A 20,290-nucleotide genomic window follows, 5' to 3' on the forward strand; every position below is an offset into this window, starting at 1 on the left:
CTGTCCCTTGAAGTCTTTACCCCCAAATGATCCCAGTCTACTCCAGGCATGGGATGCATTCAGTGAGACAGTGAGGGCAAACCTGTATAATGTTACCAACAGTCCCCTTGAAGAGAGGGCAGCAGGCTAATCTTCAACAATATTCTCATTCCATTTGTCACCTCCAACAAGTGTCTGAGCTGCCAATTATTGTGTGACCTGGGACATAGACATTTATATCTCGTAGGTTCATAGGTATTTACTAGGCTAACAACCACAAGGGCCTTTGTAGGCCTAGCCATGTATCACAACTCTCTGACAAGTTCTGATACCCTTGATAAGTGTAAGCATGGGTCTGGTAGATGAACCATTTACAGGTTATCTGTTTGCATTAGAGACATAGGTGCCAAACCAAATAATATGTGAGTTATGTTCTCTTTTGAGGCACAAACCTGCTGACAGTAGGCACCTTAAAGTCTTTTGTCCTAAGGTCAGCAGGATCTTAAATCAAAAGGACTGAGCCTCATGTGGAAGAAACCATTAAGTATACCATTTGGTACAGAGGCACACAGAAACATACTAGAAGCCTTTATTTGCAAGTTATCTTCACAAAAATGAAGAATATTTACATGTAAATAATACATAATTTTTTACATTCCCACTAAAACTTTAGTTATGTTTCCTGGTTACTCACCAGATTACTGATGATTTTCCTGAAAAGAGAGGAAAAAATGATTTCCTACATTTTGATCGTCTGCCCTACAGAGTGATTTTAAGAAGGAATGCAAAAATTCTAATATGGGTAATTCTACCTTTAATAATGCCTTTGGTGAGAGCAGGATGTTTATTCACAAAGTAATTCCTAATGAGGAAAAAAAGATGATAAGCTTCCTCCTCATTATTAGCTTTAAGTGCATTAAGTGCTAGTGGAAATAATCCTGTCCCATCAACAGTAGCTCACTGAAATGTTATTTAACACAGAGAGAGTTAAAGCAAGTTTGTACAATATTAGTTCAAATATTCCATACTTTCTGAGTTGCTAGGAGATCCCTAACACTAACAGAAGGTAACCCAACTTTCTGTTAAACCTAGGATGCAAAGGGATATGCATTGCACTTTAATGGGAGTCTATTGTATTAACATTTTCTATGGTCATAATCTTAACTAGCTTATGTATTTTAGGCAGATGTCTTCCAGAAAGAAACATGAATGCAGCTATAAAGCCGATACATTTAGGTTTCAGTTCATAGGTTCATAGGGGTGTACTAGGCTAATGGCCCTGGAGCTTTTACAAGCCTAGCCCATAGGATTACCCTGACATTGTGCCACCCGACCTTAGTTCCCAGCGCCTCTGTCGAGTAAAGCCACTGGAGTGATCCCCGGAGTGAATTTTCTATTTCCCATCCATTCATCAAGATTTCTCTTGAAGAGGGCCAGTGAGGTGCTCTGCTTGACGTGTATGGGAAGTCTATTCCATAGCATGGGCAGTTTCTGAACTATGAGCCTGTCCCTCCAGCATGTTCTGTTGATTGTGGTAATGAGGTTGAGGTCGCTGGAGTGTGTGGTGCGGAAGGATTGGGATTTCTTTAGATGTAACATTTCTAACAGAGCTGGGTCAGACATGGCTTTGTAAGTCAAGCAGAGATCACCTCTATGTAGGCGATATGAGACAGAGAATAGTTGGATATTTTTTAGTCTGTCCATATAGGACAAATGTTTAAGGCCAAGGATCCTCTTTGTGAGGTACTTTTGTGGCCTCTCCAATTGTTGCAGGTGTTTAGTGAGGTACATGACAAATGGGGGATTGTACTCAATGATTGGCCTAATGAGAGCAGAGTACAGGGAGACAATGACCTCTTTCTAACTGGATGCAAAACCCTTAGTGATGAGATGTGCCACATAGGACTTTCTGACCACAGTGGCAATGCAGTGGTCAAAAGAGAGGTTGCTGTCAACCTATGTTCCCAGATCTCTTATAACATCTTCTGTGTTCAGTGGACTACCATTGATGTAATAATTCATGGGAACTGGGTTTTTCCCAAAGAGGATGATGACACATTTTTTGGCATTGAGCTTAAGGCCATGGTTCTGACACCAGTTGTTGGTCTCAGTGAGGCCTTCCTGTAGGATGTCAACATCACTCGGGGAGTTAGTTCCCAACTTGCAATCTTCTGTGAACTTTGTCAGCCAGAATCCCTTCGTGCTGGCCTTAACTTCAGAGAAGTAGATACCAAACAGGACAGGAGCCAGGACCAAACCCTGTGGGACCCCACTTGTGACTGGTAGCAGTCTGACTTGGAGTCAGCTACTTTCACACTGTGGGTTCTACCTGTGAGCCAGTTTGCAATCCACCTAGTGATATAGGGGTTGATGCCTAGCTTAGTGAGTTTTTGCATGATTCCTGAGTGGGGAATGGTATCAAAGGCCTTGATTAGATCAAGCTAGGCTATATGATCCACCTTACTTTCATCCACAGTTCTGGTTACTGACTCAAAGAAGTTGACCAAGTTGAGAAGGCATGTTCTACCCTTCACAAAACCAAACTGTGTGGGATCCAGAGTTTGGAGATTCCTTATATCCTTGTTTATTAGATCCATGATGGTGCGTTCCATAGCTTTGCATATCAGATTCATCAGGCTAATGGAGCAATAGTTCCAAGGGTCTGTAGTCACTCCTCCTTTGTGGAGAAGGATGACTGTAGCAGTGTGCCATTTGGTAGGGACAAAGCCTGAGGTGAGGCTGTAATTAAACAGGATACACAGGTGAGGTGTCAGTTCATTCTGTAGTTCATGTAGAACACAGCCAGGGATGTTGTCAGGTCCCATAGGAGCTGTATTCTTGGCCTTGGACAGTGCTGTTTTAACCTGTGCAACAGTAATACTGGGTGCCTGGCAAGCTACTGGCATTGTGACTGGTCCCTTTTTGGGGGAGGGAGGGGTAAAGTTGGCACTGAATCTGTTGGCCAGTATATTGGCAATATCTGTTGGCTCAGTATAGGAGGTACCATTGTGCAGTAGCTCAGAACAAATCTGGTTATTGCCATGGAGATTCTTTACATAACTATAGAAGGCCTTGTGGTTGTCTTTACTATCTGCTGCAATTCTGTTTTCATAGCTAGCTTTAGAAGATTTAATGAGGGAATCTCAACTTTTTGTTGAGGCTGATAAGGGAGTTTTTCCAGTCTTGGGATTTCATCTTATTCTACATCTGTTTCCTCCTTCAGTTGGAGAGTTTGTTTATGGCAGGGTACCACCAGAATGTCTTCCTTTTTTTACAGGAGAGCATCTTGGTTCTATTGGGTATGGCGAGATCCATACATTTGTGTACGTGTTCATACAGTGCATTGGTGTATGATTCATCAGTCATGCAACTGATCTCCATTTGTATGGGTGCTGTGAAGTTAGCCACCTATGTTTTTAGGAGCCCAAAGTTAGCTTTGGAGAAGTTATTCATGGTGGTCATCTTTGCGGGGTTTGGGGGTGAGAGGGATGTGGATTTCCAAGGTGATTAGTTTGTAGTTGGATCAAACCAGGGAGCAGTTGACTACTCGTGTTGCAATGGTCGCCCATGTTAGTAATGATCAGGTCAAGGATGTTGCTACCTCTTGTGGGGGTAAGAATGAGCAGGTCCAGTGTATTGGAAATAATGAATTCCAGGAAATGTTGGGCAAGTGTTTTAGTACATGAGTAGTTTTCCCAGTTAATGGAGGGGTAGTTGAAGTCACCCAGTATGAGAGTGTTAGGTTGGACCCTAATATTCTCCAGGGTGCTGGAGTGTGAGTCTTGGGACATGATTGAGGGTCTATAGCAGGCTACGACCTGAATCGTGGTCTTACCCAATGTGAGCTGCACCTGAAGTATCTCAGATTTGTTATATTGGGCTACCAGTCTGGAGGTGTATGCATCCTTTATGAAAATAGAAACACCACCACCTTTGGAGCTTTGCTCCAAGTTCTGGGGCCGAAAGGTGTGGAGTGATTTATAGCCTGGTAGTGCAGGGGTGCTTTCTGCTGCCTTGAACCAGGTCTCTGTTACGGCACACATGTTGATGTTCTCTATTTTAAGAAGTACTTTGAGCGAGTGCATTTTGAGATTTAGACTTCTAGACTTCTAGCATTGAGCAGCATGACCCTCAGATTGCATTTGTTTGTAGCTGTTACTGTAGTAATTTGGTCTTTGGAATACCGCCTAAAAAGGCACTATAGGGGTGGCAAGAGCCTTGGCCAGTATCCGGAAGCCCAGGGGTGACAGATGTAGGCCATCTCTGGCAAAGCATTGAGGTCTGTCAATCATGTCATCCCTGGGAGACAGATACTGGATCCCCTTAGAATGAAACCAGAAACTTAAGCCAATTGTTGAAATCAGTCATTTTCTGCTTGTACTGTGGTAGGATGCTGCTCAGGGCTAGGGTCATGCCCGTCTGGGCTACACAATCCAAGAGCTCCACCATGGCTTTTTAGATTATATAACTCATGCACTCATTTTCATTGTTTTTAATTATTATTGGCCTGCTTGACATTTCACATATCTGAGGCAAATCTTTTGATCATACCTTCAGTTTTGTAAGGTTTATGCAAAATTACAATTGCTTGAAGTTTGTTTATTTATTTTTTCCTTGTAGAACTGATTTCAACAAAAAGCTTCAGGATTATAAAATAATTATAAAATAAAGCCTGGAGGGTATTGTCTGACTAAAGAAATTACTAATCTTGAAACACACTACTGCAAACAGATATATGTATACATCATCATTAATGTAATAGAAATAAAAGCCAGCCTGAAATGCCTTTTTTATTTATAAAACACAAGTCTTATTTCTGACAGACTCAGAAGCAGTGTTTAACATCACACATGATCAGACTTTTCTCACCTTAATCCTAAAATATTCATAAACATTAATAATACTAAACCTATAACATAACATAACATAACATAACATAACATAACATAACACAACATAACAAAATCAATTTAATTTTCTCAACTATGGTCTCAAAAAGCTTAAGGTCATAACTGATCGTTTTACCATTCAAAAGTATTGGGAGATCTGATTTTAAAATATGTTACTGTTTAACTAGATTTAGCTGAAACAATTTACTGAAAAACAAGAACTGAGAAGAATTATTCATTAAGGACAAATATTCTGAATCAGTCTAATAAGGTTCCAAGTAGACATCACAACACATCTTTTCTGTGACCCCCTTCCCATAGTCTAATAACCACACCAACTTTGAGATGGGACCATATTTATTGCCAGAACACTCTGTTCTACTTCAGCCACTACCTTTCCATTCAACACATCAGTATTATAATTTAAGTACGTAACATCAAACATCCAGAATATGAACATTAAAAAAACTGACACATTAAAGTCGACAACAAAACATCAACATGCTACAGTGCTCTGAGGATTATCTTTGAAGCAAACAATTTCACATGCGTAAGTCCCCTCTTCCCCCACTCATATAGCACCTGCTAATTATATATATATATATATATATATATATATATATATATATATATATATATATATATATATATATATGGTTTCACTTCGTAAACACGAATTGCTGAAATATCGAATTTCAGCAATTCATGTCCAAGAAGCCAAAAACCACAAAATAAGGAAAGTGCATAATCACAACTAGGTCTATGTCGAATTCGCACTTATACATTTACGTTATCCTACTGAATTTTTTGGCTGGGATAGTGTCTGCAGTTTAAGGTGAGTGAGTGTGCGTGAGTGTTTTTGTAACTTGTACGAGTGGGTTAGGATAGGGAGGTGGAGGTAAGAGTGTGTGTTGGCTGTGTGTGATATTTTTTTACTGCTTGTGTGATCTCGGAGTTAGTATATATAAGTAGGGGGTGTGGGGGTTGCAGGGGGCTTGCCCCCCCTGCATTTCTGTAGTATTAAGTGTGTGTCTGTGTGGTGTTGTGTTGCATTTCATTTTTTTGTGATGTGGGTGTTATGGTTTGTGTGTTGTGTACAGTATGCGGTGTGTTTGATGTTGTGGTTTCGTGATTGTGAGGTGTCGGTGTTCTGATGGTTTCGGTTTTATAGTGTCAAAATGCTGAAATTTGATATTTCAGCATTTCAGCAATATGAAGTGAAACCATATATATATATATATATATATATATATATATATATATATATATATATATATATATATTAGCAGTAAGATAGCACAGTCCCTGGAAAAGGCCATATTCCCCTACCCCAGGAACTGTCTATCTCAAACATGTTAACCAAAGAGTGGCAACAAAACAGATAATTGACATTAATGCATTTCAGTGACTATTACTACTCCCATATCTATATATCTATCTGTATAAATATATAGAAAGATGGAGAGATGTATATACATAAAAGTATCTAAACTTATACTGCTCCTCTTATAAAATCCCATTAATGAACTAACTCCCCACTCAAATATCAGCCCAGCCCTCCCAGTGAACACTGCATACACATACCCAAACTGAGTATGCCCCTCCCATCCTATTATAAATGCATGCTTGTTTGACCAGGAGGGCCTACAGGCCCCAAACAGGTACACCTGTTCACTGGAATTGAGTGATTTTATTTATTATTCTTATTTAATCTTCCTTCTCTGAACCAGACCATCCCAACCCATGGAGGGCATTATGACCAGAATGATGTCATCTTGCATGCTATGCATCACTTAATAATTCACAGTCTTACAACCTAAGTAAACCCCTTTACTTCCCCTACTCCAGACCTACAAAGGATCTATCCCCCTCACGGTTTCCCTCTTTAATCTAACTTGACCCTCTCCATCACAATATCTACCTAGAGCTTTTCCAAATGGCCACATCACTATTTTCATCAAGGGGTTTTCCTTGCAAAATTTTTAATTTCCGGAAAATTAATGAGGATTGAAATCACTAATTGTGGCAATCATAGGAGCTTCCTATTCAACTTTTGGAAAACTACATGCTATAACAATCCTATATGGATTGTAACAGTTTGTCAAATATGTAGTAGGTTATAAGCTGTTAAAAGAGCTGTTTCCTGTAAAACATGGTTTGATTACCTCAATCTTCATTTGACTTCTGTGACTCTACCAAGTTACTTCACCAAACAGTACCTCTGGGATGCTCGTGAAAAGGGACAGATGTCAAGTCAGCTGTTCCAGGTTGTTAACAAATGTAACGAAAAATAACTAAGCAGGATACACCACGAGAGCACATTCTTCAAGACAAACCTCCTTTATTCCAAATAGTAAAATACACAAGGATGAGCGCTTTCGCGTGCTTCTTGCACGCTTCTTCAGATCTAAATACACTGAGTATCCTCTTTCCTTTTATACCAACCATTGCTTCCAATTAAACTTGAACAATTAAACAATTAAATAATTAAGTAATTAGTTGACTAATCAGAGAAAAAATTTTTTGACTACTTAGGAAGATCCATGCTATACATTTGACTTCTTCCACAGATATTCAAAGTGGCTTGTACACACTTTTTTTTTTTTAAAATAATAGTACCTCAGCAGAAAATAATCAGATGGTGTTTTCTGAGTAGCATGCATATTGTAAAAACATATTATAAAAACATTAATAGAGACATTGATAAACCATTGATGAAAATTATTTATAAAAATGATATATATGTTCCTTAGTAGCAAAGCATTAAAGTTGCATGTTACTTTAACCTATTAAAATAATTTCTTATACCCTGTTAATAACGCTAGTTATGCATATATCAAATGCATTCCATATGCAATATACATCAATTAAAAATTCCTCACTAAATATATATAAAGGAATAAGTGAATAAATAACTAAATTAATGAAGCAAGACTAAGAATGCAACTAAATCTCTACATGACGAGTTTCTGACTTCGTGTCCGGAAATCTATTGCGAAGTCAAAATTGTACTACCTATCTTATGGCAGAACCTTTATAAAATCTACAGTATACGTATCTTAGCTTGCTGGCATGTTCACTATAAGTTTCATCATGCCATTATTAAAATATGTCCTATATTTATTCGATGTTGTGTGAATTACACATCTGAGACCTAAGGTTTTGAGGCGTGAAAATCAGAGACGTTATTCAGGTTTTTCCTAGCATGTGCTAAGTGTCAGAGTACACTATTATGTTCAAAATCATCTGTATAATTTCAAAATACCTGTGTCTATTATAAAATTCAATCATAAATAAATCAAAGTAATTTTAGTGCTGAAGTGCTTTATATTTCTAGTCTGTAATGTGTAAGTTAAAATGTGAAGCATATATTTCTCATATCATATTTAATTTTTATATAATTGATATATATATATATCTTATAAAACCAATAAATAATATTAAATATTCAATATTGATGATGATGAAAGATATATAACAAGTATGACCAAAAAATATAATAAATAGAATTTAATATAAAAAATTCTTTAAAAAATCTTTAAAAAATCAATAGTGCAACTATGCTTATGCCAAATATTATACCTATCATATATTTGATGTGGCAAAGGTTTTGCTATAAATTCTGACCGATAAAATGTATCTTTTTCATGTTTTTCCAATAATAAAATAAGGTCAACATAAAAAATGTGTATAAGAAGCATGTATTCATCAAAAAGTGCTAATTTATAATATTTCATGAATTAAATTAATCAATCCTTTGGTCAAAAAACTCTAAGCATATTGTTCAGATATCATTCTAGATATTGGCCCAAGTTTATATTAGATGTGGCCCAATGATTAAACTATTAAACACTTCATGATCAAAAGGTCAACAGAAGAATCTCACATATACAATCTTCAAAATTCCATCAGTTTGAAAACAAGTTCATATATTCTAACCATAACAAATAATTTATAAGCATGTCAAATTCACATCAGGTAGATCCATATTCACATTTTTTTAAAACCTTGTTGCAACCCAGACACTACCTGCATTGTCTAGTTCTCCACATGTATATATTTTTTGTAAACATTATGAGCAAGTGTACTGAAAGAAAAATGTGTATAATGATATAAGAGGTGGTACACAACTGACTTAATTATAACAAAAAAGGTTTGACTGTGACGTAGTTGTTGATACCTGGTTCTCTGTGTGCCCCTGACCTAAAAATCCACTCCATCTCTAGTTTCGCTAGAGCATTATTATTGTCACCCATCCTAGGGCTGATATCTAGGGTTTGTAAGACTCTAAATTTAAAGTGATGTGTCGGATTTAAAATTATATGTTTGGCCAGTGCATTTAATTCATTACATTTGTGGATGTCATAGATGTGGTTGTAGATGCGCTCTCTCAGCCTCCTCTTTGTGAGACCAATATAGAAGGCTTGACAGAGGACGCAGTTACCCATATATATCAAGTTCTTAGTGTTACAATTCGTATATACCCTTGGTGAAAATTCAAAATGTCCATGTGGATGTCGATATTCTTGTGTAGTGGTGATGTATTGGCACGTGCTGCACTTCTTACATGGATATGTCCCTGATATACCAGTTATGTCTTCCTTAACATGAAGATTCTTGTGTAATTTATGAGAAAAGATTGTCTTCAAGTTGTCACAGGTCCGATAGACAAAAACCGGTGTATCACCTACTATTGCCCTAATGTCATCTGTAATAGTAAGAATATTCCAGTGTCTGTTTATAATCTTCCTAATTTCATTGATATAATTTGTATATTTCAAAATGAAAGTAATCTTCTTGTTCTGTGTATTGTATGTTACTATGTGTTCATCTCTTGATCTCCTCTTTCCATCAAATTTCTCCCAACGACTATTATATGTCTCCTCAAGCCTGGTCTCATATGGTATAATATGATGTCTTATCTCTTTAACTAACTTACTATTGTATCCCCTGGCCATAAATAGCCTTTCCATCTTGTCTGCCTCTACTCTTAGTGTAACCGGATCCTTACATATCCTGGATAACCTCGAAAACTGTCCCTTCATTATTCCAGAGAACATGAATCTGGGATGCATGCTGCTATATTCTAAAATTGTATTCCTCCAGCATGTCTTTCAAAACAACTTGAATGATAGTTTATCATCTATATCATAATATAAAGTTAAATCTAAGAAATTGATCTCACTGTAGGAGTTTTCATATGTAAACTTCAAAAATGTAGTCGTTTTCTCCAGATAATCTATAAAGCTCATCAGCTCATCAATGGTGCCATCCCATGCCAGTATCACATCATCAACGAATCTCCTGTACATACGTATCTTATCCATCCATGGACTGTTAAATACGTGTTTTTGCTCCCAGCAGTATAATACTAAATTAGCATAGGAGTTTGCGCATGGGGTGCCCATAGCGACACCCCATGTCTGCAGATAGTACTTATTGTGAAACATAAATACGTTACAATGCAACACCAACTCCAACAGTTGACTAATTAAAATCTGCCTATCTCTTGAGAACTCGCTCTGTGCAACCATTATCTCCCTCACAGCCTGTGTGCCATATTCATTGGGAATGCATGTGAATAAATCACGAACATCTAATGTGACTAAAAGCAGTTTCCCATTCCTCTTTTCTAAGAGGTCAAAGGATTCTAAGTCTTTCAACAAGTGTTGTGTTCCGTTGTTAACAAATGTGTTATACATTTGTCTTTTGAATTCCTGTACCCATTATGTAAATGTTAACTAGTACTTACTATACACCATTTGAGTATGAGTCTCAGCATGTCACTTGTGGTTTAATGGGTTGCCAGATACATTTTCACCAAATGTGAATTTCAATGGAAGAGAAGTTTACAATTTCTCATGCTAAGTTTGTTTTCAATGTGAGTGTTTTGGTTTCTTTTTTCATTATTTTAAAGAACTTCATAATCTGTGTGATAATGTTAAAAGTATAGAATAAAATAGCATGTACACTGACAGGTTTGAACAGTGTTTATGGTAACTGGGGAGACAAAGCCAGGTAATGGAATATCAGTATGGTAGGCAAGGGCAAATGCCATCCTAGTAGATCAGACCTCTACTGAGGGATGTCAGTAGGGTTAGCTATTCCTGCTGACAGAAAAGACATATGGAGGTAAAAAATGAGATGTAGAGGCGGTGTGGCTAGGATTTTGACAAGGTAGCAGCAGATTTCTCCTGCTCTGCTATTTTTATATTAATTTGATTAGAAATTTGAAAATAAAACTATCTTACAAGCTGTATTAAGATTCTGATACATTTAAGTACTATCTAAGATATTATGAAGAGATTTTTTGAAGTCTTTAATTTCTCCTGTCAAATACATTACTAGAAATTGTCTCAAATAATAACTTTGAAATGAATCTTCTTAAAACCAGCTCTCAGGGCTCTTCATTTTAAAAAGAACTGCAGTCTCTTCTCAGTAATATCCAGGAATTGTCATTTAAGATGGACAGAATAGATAATAAACTGGAACATTTTAAAGAAAAATGCACTGAGCAAATGGACCAAATACAATAAGCTTTACAATAAGATAAAACACTGATTTCCAGTATAGAGGACTCATTAAATGATGTAGAAGGAAGGTTGATGGAAGATGAAGACAACATAGAAGTCTTATTAAACCCAAATACATCTCTTCTTAATAAAGTTGATGATCTTGAAAATATGTCATGTAGAAATAATATCAGATATTTGGTCTTCCTGAGAAAATATAAGGTAACACATGACAAATTTCTTAACATCATGGCTTCCCAAGATATTGGAGTTACCTGAGGCAATGTCTTTTCTCATTGCAAGAGCACATCAATCACTGTCTTCTACCCCTTCATTAAAAAATAAATCAACTTCATGGTCTACAATTGTCAGATTTTTCTCCTCACAGGACAAGGGATTAATCCTCTAAACTGCCTGGGCTAAATCTCCTGTCAGAATTGATGATATGATTATTATTTTTTAACAATGACTATTCCTCTACCATTATTTCAAAAAAGGAAATGTTTTCTTTCCCTAATTAAAGAACTAAAGATAAAAACAAATTAAAGGCCATATATTATTTCCTGCTCTACTGAAGATCTTTCTTTCAAATGAAATTAAAAATTTTGAAGATTTGGATGCATCTGTTTCTTTTTTAAAAGTTAATACCATTCTTGATAAAAATGAAGATATGGATTGGATTGGACTGGTTCTTCCTTAAAAGAAAAGCTGAGAGATCTGGGTAGAAGACAAAGGATAAAAAGAAGAAACTAAAGGATATATTACTTTTTTATTTAGTATTAATATAGTAACCTTCACTTTCTTTTTTTTTCAGCTTCCTATACATTTAATTCTATATTCATATAGATTTACATGAGATTCTTGCTAATATTACAAAGAGAAATCTGGATCTTCCTGCAGTGAGGTAATTTATTTATGTCTTATTCACTTATCAATCATATCGCAATTTCATATGGTAATTTAGTACTAGTTAGATGCAATTATTTCATTATTTCTAGGGTAATTCATTCATACTAAACCAGTAAATAGGTTTATTTGTGTTTAATATTCTCATACCTTGTCATTCTTCAATACCTAACAATGGTTGCATATGTAAGATCAGTGTTTTCCTTTTAAAAGTTAAATATTATATTTTTCAAAGGATAATTAATACTTTGCTTTTGGTTAATAATCCTGTGTTGCATAATGTAGTGCTGATTTGTTTCTACTTTATTATATTACATTTCTCTGCACTGTTTATGCCTTTATAATCTATTATTTTTGCCTTTCGTTTCTCTGTTAATCCTTGGGCATACATTTAATTTATTTCAGGTGATTTTGTATATCTGTGGTCAGGATTGTGATGCCTGTCTTGTATCTGTTTGTCCTGGTTCTGGTTTTGTTTGGAGATGGTTTGGGCAGTTGGGGTTGATCACTTTCATTTGTTGTGGTTAGACTTGTGATGTAGTTGTTGGGATGGACTTGCAAACTTGGTATGTGCAGCAAGCTTTTGTTTGCTTTTCAGAGCTTTGGGAGATTTGATGGGTTGGATGTGAAAATTTGTGTTCAGTATGTGTCGTTCAAATGGAGATTTCTATTGTAGCAGTTGTTTAGGTACTTGTGCCCTTGTGTGATGCTCTATTTGTTTTGAATATCGGTCTTGACTTGGATAGAGGAGGGGGTTTGGTGTGTGTGATGTGCTTTTTGGGTGTTTGCTTTGATGGGTCTCTTGCTGTGGCTGTTTATGATGGTGTTTGTTTTCTATGAACAATTCTGATAATGATACAGTGATCTTGTCAAGATACAGTTTTTGAAGTTTCCCACCGAGTGCACATGATGTTTTTGCTGAGTGTGAATTAGTAGAAAAGGGCAAGTTTATTTGAATCTGGTGAGGACTGATCTTGTTCTTTTGCAAGGCTTTAGCTCTGTGACCTTTTATTTTTAGAAGTATTCCTCTAGAGGGAATTTGTGTTTGTATGATTCTGATCTTGTGGAGCTAAGAAATGAAACAGACTCTCCCAATTTTCTGGCTGATGGAAGATGTTTTAGTAAAATTCAAGCACTGCTTTAGCTTCTGTAACATGCTCCACTATTTTCATTTTCAGTAATATTGTTGTCTGTTGTTCAGCAGCTTCCAAAATGAGATGGGCTAGACTAGACGTAACCATATTAGTATTGCAAAGATGTCATTAGTAAATGTGGCTCAAGCATTGACGAATAGGAGAAAATGTCTAGTTTTCTATCACAGAGGTGCACTCCCTACTAACAAACCTGATACTCAAAGTTTGTCATACTTCATCTAATATTAAAATCCCAAGAATTATGGTAGAGTTACTACAGAAATGCATTACTTCCTCATGATCCCCAGCTAAGCTTTACTATAGATGAATCAAACAGACAGCCCTTACTGTTAAAATCCTTTTATGCAATGTATGAATTCTCACTATATTATTATATAAATATTTGAACATGAACAATAAGGGAGGAACAGTGAAGTAATGTGATATACAATTAGTATTAATTGCTATTAAATCTATGTAAGTTTTTCTTAGGTATACATATATGCTTGTACATATATGTTAAAAACTATATTTGTTCTATATGGTAACATATTTACATGCTTCAAGGAGAATTTATTGGTGGTAACTCTACAGGTTAATGATTTGATTTAATGTGTCATGACACCAGGAAATGATTGATTATCATTTTTGAAATATATAAATATTTCTGGCTAGACAATTGTTGGGTTACAGTAATGCTCATATGTTTCTCAATTTCTTGTCACTCTTAACATAATCTGTAAATTGTCTCCTATAACACATAAAACCCTTCTGCTCGGTTGTTGAGTTTTATCTAAGCAGAAATACTAGTACAACAGGCTTTCAGAGCCACATAAATGACAGTTTTATTTTTTATTTTTAATCATATTCTTCATCTTTCATCTTGGCACTTTTAGGGGATTTCACTATTTAATCTTTAGATATTCTAAGTTATTTTGTGAATGGTTATGCACTCATAATTACTTCTTGTTCCTAAGTGCATCTTGCACTTCTTTAACAGTGTACTCATTATTATACAGATATTATGGGTATTTACTCTGGGATTATAAATTTAGTTTTATAATATTAAATGCTATTTAGGATTGTTATTATAAACTGCTAGTTGTTACTAACTGAAGCTTACATTTCTTTTAAGCTTCAGTTTTTTGAAGAAACTTGAGTTAGGGCTGATTTTTATTTATTTTATTTTCATCTACATTGTTATTTAATATTACCAAATAGTTCATAATAGCAGAACAGATGTACTTTTGCAATCTTCCCTGTTCAATGGGTGGATTGTTCAGCAATGGAGTGTTTGAATGGTTGTTTAACTTTATGTCTAATACTAATGAAACCTATATTCTTTTTTAGGAGTCTGTTACTGTTATTTTTACGTACAACTTAAATATTGTGAATTTCAAGTTTTTCACAATGTTACTTATACAGTTCTTGGTTTGTAAAATGATTCTAAAGTATAACTTTCATCTAGTAGTTATTACATCTTTTTAGTTATATGACATATTGCTTATGCCTGACATAAAATTTATTTCTTTGAACATTAATGGTTTAAATAAGGGTTATAAAAGAGGAAACCAAAACAAATTTTTAAAATTGTATGAACCACAAAAATGGGAAAGCCAGTGATAAAAAAAACAAACACTTTATTAAAATTAACAAAGAAAAATGTATTAAATCTCTATTATTTCAGCTATAACAAGCTTTTTACAGAGTGTTACAGAGACATATTCTGTAAAAGGCTTGGTACAGCCAAGGCACTAGAGACTTAATATGTTTTTCTTTGTTTATTTTAATAAAGTGTTTGTTTTTTTATCATCGGCCTTCCCATTTTTGTGGTTCATACAATATCTGGTTCATCGGTTGGTGGTTTTATAATACATTTTTAAAATTATTTAATGCTCAGATTGTATTTCTTCAAGAGACCCATTTATTATAAAATGACTTAGTCTTAATACTAAATCATATATGGTGTTTAATAGGGCCTATATCACATAGTCAACATCTTATAACTTTGAACATGTAATGCTTGAAACATTATGTTTGAAGTTACAAAACTTCAACTATGGATAAAAAAAACAACAGAAAACAAAATAAGCTGTTTTAAGCAGGGGGGGGGGCAAGCCTCCCGGCACCCCCACATTCCCCACTACTTAAATATACCAACTCCGAGATCATAACCCATTGAACAAAATGGAAACCTCCACTTATGGAGATTTCCATTGAAACGTTCAAACCTTTAGAAAATTGCACTTATGGTCTCAACCATATGAGGTTCGAACTTGTAAAAGTTTGACTACTCAATAGAAACCCATTTAATAATTCTCATTGTAATCAGAAAAAAGAGGAGTAGCCATTTTATGGAGAAATACTTTACCTGCACCTAAGATCATTAGTTCTTTTAAGGATACTAAAAGGCTAGTTTGCTAAATAACACTGGAAATTAACAGGGAATTATACACCCTTATAAATTTATATTGGATTCCTGGGATAGAAGTTAGGACTGTTAAACAACATTTAGATCTGGTTGTTCAGACTTCAAAGGGCAACATTATACTGGCTGGTGATTTTAACTGCACTTTAAAAGAGGAAGATACTAATGCTATTAAAAAAGGAAAATACTGTACCAGCTAAGGAATTATTCAAATTTGTAGATTTAATGAAAATCATAGATATATTTGATTTCTTAGAACCACGTTTTCTTTTGTTTACTCATTACTGTCATAGATATGGATCCCAGGCTAGGATTGATAGAACCCTTATTTCAAATGATTTCATCACTAGGTTGGATAAGGTAAAAGTGATATCTTGCCCACTTTTTGACCATAATGTTATATCTTTTGACCTTCTCTTAAAAAGTAAGAATAATAGTCCTATAAAATGTATCCCTGCTTGGGTCCCCTACACATGGTCAAAATTTCACAAAGCTGAAGACCATATGATCGACTTTTGAATTATTGACCATGCGGAACAGGTATCTCCGTACAGTGCGGAATAGGAAGATTTCCATCTTCCACACTGTAGTGTGATCTCAGAGATGGTATATTTAAATTCCAGGAAGTGTGGGGGGCATAGCCCCCCACAGGGGGTGCAGGGGGGCTTTCTCCCTGCTAGCAATGTGAAGGTTAGTGTTTTTTTTTTTTTTTTAACATGATCGAAATTTCAAAAGTCGATCATATGGTCTCGGCCATATGGGATTTGGCTTTGTGAGATTTTGATCATGTATAGTAGACCCCCCCCCACATACATAGCTAATTTAAAATATATCAAGGAATTTTTCAAAAAGGAAGCACAATTTTTCTTCAAATTAATTATACTAATGATATATCTGAGATTTATATACAGGATTCGTTAAGACCATACCTATACTGTAAAATTGTGTCATGATATTCTCTTAAGACACAGCAATGGGATAAAGAATTAATTGACTTACAAAAATAAAATAGATCATTTAAAACTTGATTCTCAAAAAACAAATACAATACATATAAAACTGATAAAGAGAGTTGAATGATAAATGTATGAAAATCCTAAATCATAAAACTAGGCTTAATCTAGAAAGGATTAAGTTAGTTAATTTCTCTGTTAATCCTAAATCAGTACATAAGTTGGCAAACAGAACCATGATAATCAGTAAATCCAATCATATAAAGAAATCTTCTCCTCGAAAGAAAAGAGAAATGTTTCTGATCTGGAAGATATATTGGCTGTGTTTAATATTTACTATAGCACTTTAAATAATTATAACTATCTGCTTTAGATTCTCAGGAGGGAATTAAGAAATTCTTAAGAGATAATATTAAAATTAACTAACTGATGATCAAATGAAAGTAATTGATAAACTTCTTTCATTTTCTGAATTAAAGACTCAAATTAATAAATTAAAAGCAAATAAGGCTTCAGGCAATGATGGTATTATTCCAGAACTTTACAAGCTATTGCAAAATGATACATTACGCATACTACTTAAAGTTTTTAAATGTTTAAGTTAACCAAAGAACTAAAAAGTGTCCTTCCTTCTTGGAGGTACACTATTATATCTCCAGTTTTAAACTGGATAAGGATTCATCAAAATTGTATTCCTCTAGATCAATTTCTTTGCTAAATATAGACTATAACCTATTTATGGACATGCATGCTAATAGCTAAAACAATGTCTTCCATCCTTAATTAATGATGATCAAATTGGCTTCATTTTGAATAGGAATTCTTATGATAATATTAAAAAGATATTAACTTTAATTGGTTTTCCAAATAAAACAAACACAAAGTTAACATTAGTAAGTTTGGACATTGACAGAACCTTTGATTTGGTAAATTGGAACTATCTTTCTTTGGTTTTAAAAGACTGTAACTTTTCTAGTAATTTCACTCATCTAATTTAATTCCTTTATGATAAATCTTATGCATATTTGAAGATAGGTTCATATACCTCAAAATCAATTAACATTTGCAAAACAATTAAACAAGAATGTCCTCTTTCTCCTTTACTTTATATGAGGGTAATCAAGCCATTTGTTAATCTAATCAGATCTTCACCACATATCAAGGCATTCATTTAGGTAATAATTTAACATCTAAAATCCAATTCTTTGCAGATCATGCTTTATTGCCTCTGAAGGATTGTAATAACTCTGTATCTGTCCTTTTCAAACTCATGGAATCCTTCCAGAAAAAAATGGCCTTTTTTAAATGAAAATAAAACAAAGATCCTACCAATACATTATAATTTTAAAAAGTTAATTTAGGAAACATATTGTTCAAGATAAGTTAAATTATTTTGGTATAACTATTACACATAATATTAATAAAATGATATATACCTTACAAGTAAATGGAATAATATCTTTTTTTACAAAGGATGAGAGATTCCTATTGATTAAAATGGTTATCTTGCCAAAAATGTTATACTGTGTTCAATAATTGCCCCTTCCTCCCCCTAAATGTGGCATAGAAGAATTTAATTCTTTCATTTTAAAATTTCTATGGTACCCAAATAAACCTAGAATAGCTTTAAACCATCACACAAGAGATTGGTCTCTAGGAGGTAGAGATATTGGTTTGCCAGATCTGGACTTGTATTCCCTATCTTCTATTATTAAAACAATTGCTTTCTGAACGAACAATTCTTATCATGCTAATGGAAGCATTTTCAAGGTGTCTATGTTCTCAAATAAATTGTCCCATTTTCTCAAATTCTTGTTTATTTTTAATAATGTAAATCTAATTATTGATTCTTCTTACATTACTGTTATAATTAATACCTTAGGAAATTTTGTATACAGAAATCTGATGTACAAAGCATGTTTTTCCTAAGTTTTTCAATAGTGTTTACTCAAAATAATACTTCCACTTTAAATTCATAGATTATGAGTTTATTTAAAGAGAATAATTTAGTATATTGGTTTCTATTGATGGATAAAGGCACATTGGCTTCTCACCGTTATATATTAAACAAGTTTAATTTGGATAAAAATATGTGGTTGTATTTGCAAAAGTGCAGACAATTGATGGAAAATAGAATTAATCTTATACAATGAAAAATAAAAAATTATATTTCCAAATGAATTGATTTATTATCTCGCTTAGTACAGCAGGAAATATTTGTCAAAGGACTTCTATCAAAAATATATAAAGTGTTTAGAAAGGAATATGAATATATTAAAGATAGCTACTGGTCTTATTTTAAACAAATAAATAATGATTCTCTGCAAGAGGAAGATAAAACACTCATTTTATTATCTTCTAAACAGACTACTAGCTCTCTTAAATGAAGAATTTTCTCTTGTAAATTTCTTCATAGATCCTTTCCTACTCCTCAGAGAATTAACTCATGCCCAGGACTAAAAAAGTTTGTTTGTGATGTAAACTAGATCTCAAAACTGATTGGCAGTGCATGTGTTTTGGTTGTGTCATGCTTAAAACATATTGGGAAGAAATTAATATCTTTTACAGTCTTTATTCTCAGATAACTTTTCTTTAACCAAATCATTGGTTTAATTTAATGCCCCTGTACTGAAGTGTGTTTTGAAACTGAAATACCTAATTTTATGGAGCATTCTGTCAACTGCAAGAAATGTCGTAACAAGAAACTGGAAAAGTGATTCTTTTCCCTCTTTCAATGAATTTTCCAACATTATGAATTAAGTTTGTCACTTGGAACTGATGACTATCAAATCAAGGAGTACTAAAATCGCATCTGCATGGATGAAACTAAAGGAACTGTTAAACAAATAATAGCTGAACTGCCATTTATTGAAAAAGTATTAGTTATTTATATAACCCGTGCCATTTTACATACTTACTGGTTGATGAAATGTTGGTTTCTGGTTTTTTTTACCCTTTTTTATGTTATCTACTTCTTTATTAATTTAATGTTATTATCTGTTTATTCATTTGAAAATTTTAAGGAAAATGAGATATAGCTGTCCTGTAAGCATGTAAGAACCCCCACAAAAAATAACAGTATTCTGTATACAGAAATATTTATAATATCTGTATGACGTGTGGGTTATTGAACAAAAGCTGTTGTAGCATTTATATTGTCTGTAATTGTTTTATTTATTTATGGCACCAACAAATGAATGAATTCATTAATAAGCTTAGACTGTGTAATGTAGTCTGAACACATTGCATTTTAGTAATATGCTTTGCAGTACCTTCTTTACAGCCTCCAACAACAGAGGTGTGGACATTTGTCAGGTCGTATAGTCTGCATTATTTGGAGTGATGATCAGAACAGTCTGATCTTTGGAATCCATAATGTCACAGTCTTCTCTACAAGATTGGATTGCAAAGTGTTTCTGCATTTAGTTAGTAGATATTACTCTGACAGTACAAAGAACTAAAGCTCCAACTTGTTAATGAGCTGCTTTCT

Source organism: Protopterus annectens, chromosome 3.part0 (genome assembly GCF_019279795.1).
Source record: "Protopterus annectens isolate FY-2018-M chromosome 3.part0, PAN1.0, whole genome shotgun sequence".
Classification (NCBI taxonomy): Eukaryota; Metazoa; Chordata; order Ceratodontiformes; family Protopteridae; genus Protopterus; species Protopterus annectens.